Genomic DNA, 6,674 nt, shown 5'->3' with positions numbered 1-6,674 from the left:
TTCATTACTAACTAATATGACTGACTCATGAAAACCAAATGTGCAGTCCGTGTGCTAGAGCAATGGTCAGACCCCTCCGCTGATGCCCCAGATTGGTGTAGCACCCACGATGAGTTTCATTTCAATGGTCATTAGTTACTAGTATTCACATTGGAGTTGCATCATGCTAACGAGACATTGCAAATGATCTTTGGTGCATCATGCCTCCCGACAAGCATCGACCAATCCTTTCTCCATCTGTCACTGGCACAACCCCGATCGGTCCTTCACCTCCATGATGATGGTATGTTTTCCCAAGTGTTTTGCTTAACAAATGCATACTTAGCTTTAAAATGACAAAATAACATTACATACCTCCAAAATGACCGATTTTAACTAGGATAGCTTTAAAATGACCTACACTTACCATTTTGTCCTCCAAAATTAATAAATATGCTTAGTTAGCTCAAAAATGGCATAACTACCTAGGTTCACTCAACAATGACCTATACTTAGCTTCTTTAGTTCATTTATGACATACTTAGCATACTTAGGTCAAAAATGGCATAATAACCTTGGTTTAGCTCCAAACTGTCAAATCATTAGTTTATTTTCCTCCAAAATGACAAAATTACCTTACCTAGCTCCAATATGACCGATATAACTTGGATAGCTCTAAAATGACCTACACTTACCATTTTGTCCTCCAAAATGAGTAAATATGCTTAGTTCGCAAAAAATGGCATAACTACCTAGTTTAGCTAAAAAATGACCTATACTTAGCTTCTTTAGTTCATTTGTGACATACTTAGCATACTTAGGTCAAAAATGGCATAATAACCTTGGTTTAGGTCCAAACTGTCAAACCATTAGTTTATTTTCCTCCAAAATGACAAAATAACCTTACATAGCTCCAAAATGATTGATTTTAACTAGGATAACTCTAAAATGACCTACACTTACCATTTTGTCCTCCAAAATGAATAAATATGCTTAGTTAGCTAAAAAAATGGCATAACTACCTAGGTTAGCTAAAAAATGACCCTATACTTAGCTTCTTTAGTTCATTTATGACATACTTAGCATACTTACATAAAAAATGGCATGATAATCTTGGTTACCTCCAAAATGACACAAACTTAGCTTATTGTCCTTGAAAATGACATAATAACCTTACTTAGCTCCAAAATCACCTATTTACCTAGGTTAGGTCTAAAATGACCTACACTAGGCATTTTTTCCTCCAAAATGACTTAATATGCTTAGTTAGGTACAAAATGCCATAATTACCTAGGTTACCTTAGTTAGAAGAAGAAGAAGAAGATAAAGAAGAGGAGAATAAGAAATAAGAAAAATTCTTATTCTTCTTCTTCTTCTTCTAGTCTTCTTCTTCTTCTTCTTCTTCTTCTTCTTCTTCTTCTTCTTCTTCTTCTTCTTGTTCTAACTTTCTTCTTTCCCAATTTGCAGTTTTGGTTTAGATCACGGAAGCTTGCATTGATGGATTCTACTCTTCTCCTTGTCCTTCCTTTTTGTTTTGATTTTCTAGGAATAATGTTAAACTTGCTATATATGTATGTATGGATGAGACCATTGTATATATGCTTGAAGGATATGGGCTTGTTGTTGGATATGTTTGATATGGACCTATATATGCTTGTTGTTTGGTATGTATATGTGTTGGATGATCATAACCATATGGCAGGGATATTTTTATGCTTGTTGAAAGTATTTGCAAATGTGTATCCCATCTGGAGGCCTGTTCCGGTACTCTCCCAAAGGGGGATTCAATCAGGGATGGCTTCTACATCAACCCTATTGCCCTTCCAATGAAGTGTGAGTAGTTCACCTTAGACCTACTGGTCTATAGCTAGTAGCTAGATGGATTCTTCTCTCTCTTTGATTCTCAATACCATGTTCTCTCGATGCTCTTGGAGATCATCCGATGTAATCTTATTTTGTGGTTTGTTTGTCGAGATCCAATGAATTGTGGATTTATTATTAGATTATCTCTGAATATTATTTGAATCTTCTCTGAATTCTTATATGCATGATTTCATATCTTTGTATTTCTCTTCAAATTATCGGTTTGGTTTGGCCAACTAGATTGGTATTTCTTGCAGTGGGAGAGGTGCTTAGTTTTGGGTTCAATCTTGCGGGGTCCTCACCTAGTGACAAAGTAGGGGTAGTGAGGCACGTATTGTATTGTTGCCATCGAGGATAAAAAGATGGGGTTTTCATCATATTGCTTGAGTTTATCCCTTTACATCATGTCATCTTACTTAAGGCGTTACTCCGTTCTATATGAACTTAATACTCTAGATGTATGCTGAATAGCAGTCGATGTGTGGAGTAATAGGAGTAGATGCAAAATCTTTTTGGTCTACTTGACACGGGCGTGATGCCTATATGCATAATCATTGCCTTGAATATTTTCATAACTTTGCGCTTTTATATCAATTGCTCGAGAGTAATTTGTTCACCCACATATTATTTTCCTTCATGAGAGAAGCCTCTAGGGAAACCAATGGCCCCCGAGTTTATTTTCCATCATATTTGCTTTCCAATCTACTATTTTGCAATCTTTTTATTTTCAGATCTATAAACCAAAAAACCCAAAAATATTTAGTTACCTATTAGTTTTATCTATGTCTATCAGATCTCACCTTTGCAATTGACCATGAAGGGATTGACAACCCCTTTATCATGTTGGGTGCAAGTGTTTGATTGTTTGTGTAGGTGCATAGATTGGGGGCTTGCTTGTACCTCCTACTGTATTGATACCTTGGTTCTCTAACGGAGGGAAATATTTATCTCTACTTTGCTGCATCACCCTTTCGTCTTCAAGGAAAAAACCAACGCAAGCTCAAGAAGTAGCAGGAAGAATTTCTGGCACCATTGCCAGTGTCGGTGTACAAAAGTGTGGGTACTTCTCTACCCTTTATTTGTGCACGGGCAGTTGTAGCCACACTTGTGGCCGGGCCCGGCACGACAATAAAAGATAAAACATAGAAGACTACCAAGACAGATACTCAAAGAACAAGGAGCAGAAGGCAAGCTAGACCTCCCCCGGCAACACCCTTGCCGGGGCAGCTCGCGCAGCATCAGCAAGCCCATCACCCTTGGGACTAAGAGATCTGACACCATCGACAATGTTAAGGTCAAGATCTGAGAGCGCATGCTTGGTAGCATGCAGATCCTCATAAAGATTGACAGCCCATGGGCCCACGTGGGACCAGAAGACAAAAACCCCCAGCAAGACCCTTGTCGGGGACGACTCCAAGGCCCCCGGCAAGCCTTGCCGGGGACGATCGCTGGGCCGCGGCCAGACCTGCTCCCGGCAAGGGTTCGCCACCTCAGCACCACTCCAGCACGATGATCCGCGTGCCAACTAAGCAGATGCCTACGCGGCGGCATGCAGATCTTCGTGGAGGCTCTACCATCGCGCCAACACAGCAGCTAGTTAGCCAGCATGGTGCTGCATGCCTCATTAGCCTGGATGCGTGTCGAAGCGAGGAGAGGCGGCGACGGACAAGATATCTTCTATTGCCATCCCCAATAAAGGAAGAGGGCACGTAGGCAGCGCATTAAATGCGTTTGTCCTACCGTGCCGAGCGATAAGCTCAGACACTATAGCTTGCCACCTCCTGTGTGCCACTGTGGCAACCCATTTACGTATAAAAGGAGGCCCAAGGCATACAAAGAGAGGATTTAGACTTTTGGACCATGCTCGCATCATAGCTAGTTCAAAAGCTCAAGAACACATATATCCAGACAAGCAGGACTAGGGTATTACGCATCTTTACGGTCCGAACCTGGGTAAAATCCCCTGTGTGCTAACTCATAGACCTGCTCCTCGTGCAGCTAATACCCCGCCGAACATAGAAGGGATCCTTGTGACCCCACAGGTGTTCGTTTCCCCGACATCTTTGGCGCGCCGGGTAGGGGGATCTAGCTGTGAGAATCTTGTCTAGTAGTTAGTACAGTAGTTTTATTTGCCATGATGGCTCCGAAGAAGAAGACGATCGCAGCGGTGGGTCCGTCCGGGGCTGCTCCGCCCGCGCCCACATAGACGGGCGACGCGGCAGACGCTAGTGACGGAGGAGATCAAGACCATCCACGCCACCCAGATGCGAGAAGCCAGGCGAGCGGCTTCATCCGCAGCAGCGACGGCGGTCTGCACGCCGCCGCGCCCAAGGATGGAGCTACGCTGCCTGCGGGTGGCGCGGGGACCTCCAAGGGCAGGAAGACAACCCCGTCAGCGCACGCGCCGCGGTCCTCTCAGCTCGTGTGCGATGAACAACATTGTGATGTTGAAGACCCCGGTCATCGCTGCGGCAAAAGCCCTCAGCGTCACTCTCAGGGTGCGCATGGCCAACATGCACACCATGGTGCTGGCGAAAAAGGCACGCGGCTACGGAATCGTGATGGGACTCCTTCTAACATAGTTAGAAGTCCGAGTTCCTCCCGTTCCTCGCCCTTGTCACCGCCACCCACGCGAGCAGAAGGATTGGTGCGAGCGCAGCTAATCCTCGACTTTCCTCCTGCTCTAGAGAAGCAAGAAGAGTGGAGGGCTGCCATCCAAAGCCTCATCATCCATGCCAATAGGGATGGCCACCGGGAAGCAAGTCCCTCGTGGCACTGGGACACCGAGCCAGCGCACTTTGACAGTGGAAGGGTTGGAGGCACCACAACCTCGGTGCACTCCCCTCCACTTCGGCCAGCCCGTCAGGTTGACGCCCGTGATAACGTGTCCACAGCGTCGTTGGACCCACAGACGCGTCGTGACCAATGTTATGTTCTCCGAGAGAGCCTCAAGGAAGACGCCCGGACCACTATCGAACAGCGACGAGATGCACATCATCAATCTGATAGGCATGTTGGGCCTACTGTGTGCAAGCCTGCGCCAGGGGATGCTGGTTACTTGCCTTATGCAATAACTTGTCCAGCGTTCACCCATGAGCTACGGCAGTTCCAGTGGCCCAACACCGACGTGTTCAAACCGGAGGTCCCGGAGAAGTATGACGGCAAGACCCACCCATCTGAGTTCCTGAGCATTTACCATTGTGATGCAAGCTGCCGTAGCGCAAGACGACAAGGTACTCGCCAACTATTTCCCGTTGGCTCTCAAGCCCAATTTCAGGTCATGGTTGATGCATTTGCCGATAGACTCCATAGCCTCTTGGTCCGATCTGTGCCACGAGTTTGTTGGTGCCTTCACGAGCGGCCACGCAGCTCCTGGACAGGCAAGCGATTTTCATGTGATCCCCCAGAGGGACGACGAATCCTTGCGCAACTACATACATAGATTCAGCCGTGTGTAGTACAACATCCCTGATGTTCATACAGCCGCTGTCATCAGCGTGTTCCATCAGAACATGCGCAATCATAAGATGCGTGAAGAGCTGGCCATGAACAAGGTTGCAGATGTCGCCGAACTGTATGTTCTGGCCGACAGATGTGCCCGAGCTGAGGAAGGAATAAAGTACCCCGGCGAAGATGCCGATGCGGGAAGTGACTCTGAAGACGAAGAGTTGGTGCCCCGGCGAAGAAGGGATGGCGATGTAACAGGAAGCGCAAGGGCAAGACCGTGCTTGCCGTAGAGGAATCTGGCGACACCGGTGCCACCAAAAAGGCCAAGGATGATGACCCCGGCAAGGAGATTGCCGGGTGCAACGCCTGCCGGGCCTTGGCGGATGCCGGTAGGTCAGAGGGCTCTAACAAGCAGTATTGCAAGATTCACCGTACCAAGGGCCACGACCTCTAGAACTGCTACCAAGTGGAGTTGCTGATGGAGAAGCAAAGGGCTGACTACGAGAGACGGGACAAGGAGAAGGGCCAAGGAGGCACTAAAGGATCCGACAAGAAGCGCGGCGGCCGAGGAGGCTGCAACGACAAGGAAAGGCAACAAGAGAGGCTTGCTCGAGGCTGTGACAAGAAAGAGGATGATGACAATCATGATGATGATGAAAAATCCACCGAGCATGAGTTTCAGAAGGCAACAAAAGTCATGTGTGTTGATGGAGGTGCCTCGTTGCATTCTTTCGACCGCCAACTGAAATAGTGGGTGCGTGAGATTAATGCAACGGAACTAATGGTCGACGCCCAGAAGCCGCTAAGGTGGTCCCACATGCCTATCATTTTCGACGTCGAGGATCACCCTGATCACACAATTGCGGTCGGGTTCACTACAAAAAAAGACACATCCGTGACATTTTGTGCCGAACTAAATTCTTTTCTATCATACTTATGACACTTCTATGACGATAATTGTGACAAAACCCGGTATCATTGGTGGGCTCCAACTTCTATGACAAAAAATCATGACAGAAAATGGGCTTTTCGTCCTGGGCGGGTTGGAGATGCATCTGCATGATATTCTTTGGGCCGTACATGACGGAAAAAACCGTGGTACAAGCAAGGGCGAGGAAAATATCGGGGTGTTCCCGATTACGATGGGTGGTCGGGGCCGAGCGATGCATGGAAGTTTGCGCATTTCTCTCGTACACGCACGCGCATGGGTGCGAGGTGTTGGGCTCTAACTGAACCCGAGAGAGGCGTTCACTTACTGAACCAGAGCGATTGCACTGCAGGCTACGCGTTACTAAACCAGAGCAATCGATCGATGGCTGTTAACTGAACCCGATCGAGCGACTCCTTTGCTACTTCTACTAACTGGAGCCGATCGATGCTGCCTT

This window comes from Triticum dicoccoides, chromosome 6B (genome assembly GCF_002162155.2).
Source record: "Triticum dicoccoides isolate Atlit2015 ecotype Zavitan chromosome 6B, WEW_v2.0, whole genome shotgun sequence".
NCBI classification, from domain to species: Eukaryota; Viridiplantae; Streptophyta; class Magnoliopsida; order Poales; family Poaceae; genus Triticum; species Triticum dicoccoides.
This window is presented reverse-complemented; position numbering follows the sequence as displayed.